Here is an 836-nt window from a genome sequence, read left to right as displayed (position 1 = left end):
CATTCTCTCTCCAGCTCCATTTCTGTCACCGAGTCCATGTTTTCCAACTACTGAATCTTCCTCTTTGTTCCCAACTTTTGCATTCCAGTCACCCGAGAGGCTAGACATCTGACTAGCTGAAGTTGGGCACCTCACAGGACAGCCATCATACCCCGCAGACCGAACCCATTTTCTCAGGTAATCGGAGACGCCAAAAGCCTGAGACATCCGTTCTGGCAGAAAGGTCAAAGGAGAGGCTAGACACCTGACTAGCTGAAGTTGGGCACCTCGCAGGACAGCCAACAGACCCCGCAGACCCACCCCATTTTCTCAGGTAATCAGAGACGCCAAAAGCCCGCGACATCCGAAAAAGAAAAAATAAAGAATACTGAATGAGAAAAGAAAAAGAAGAAGGAAAGATGATGAGATTTTATCTCCAGATCTTAGACAAAGACATCATGCAAAGTGGAAGGTCAGTGAAAAGAAAGACTCTCAATGAGATGGATTGCAAACATGAGTTTAAGCACAGCAGAGGTTGTGAGAATGGGATAGGATTGGGTAGTGTTTTATTCCGTCAAACACAGGGTCACCATGAGTTGAAGGCAACTGAGTGTCACCAAACAGCACAATGACAAACAATAATAATCTTTATTTCCTTTTCTTTTGGTATTTGTTCTTGCCTTTTCCCAACTTTTTCCAATCATGAGTATGTAGTTTATTTTTATTGTTTCTTACTTCCTAACATACATATTTAAAACTGTTTCTCTCAAGTGTTGATTTATTGAATCTTGCAAATATGAATATACAATATTTTCCTAGTCATTAAATTCTGACTATATTTATTTATAAGGAATATT

Source organism: Elephantulus edwardii, unplaced genomic scaffold (assembly GCF_000299155.1).
Source record: "Elephantulus edwardii isolate Elephantulus edwardi_28Jun2011 unplaced genomic scaffold, EleEdw1.0 scaffold00133, whole genome shotgun sequence".
NCBI classification, from domain to species: Eukaryota; Metazoa; Chordata; class Mammalia; order Macroscelidea; family Macroscelididae; genus Elephantulus; species Elephantulus edwardii.
This window is presented reverse-complemented; position numbering follows the sequence as displayed.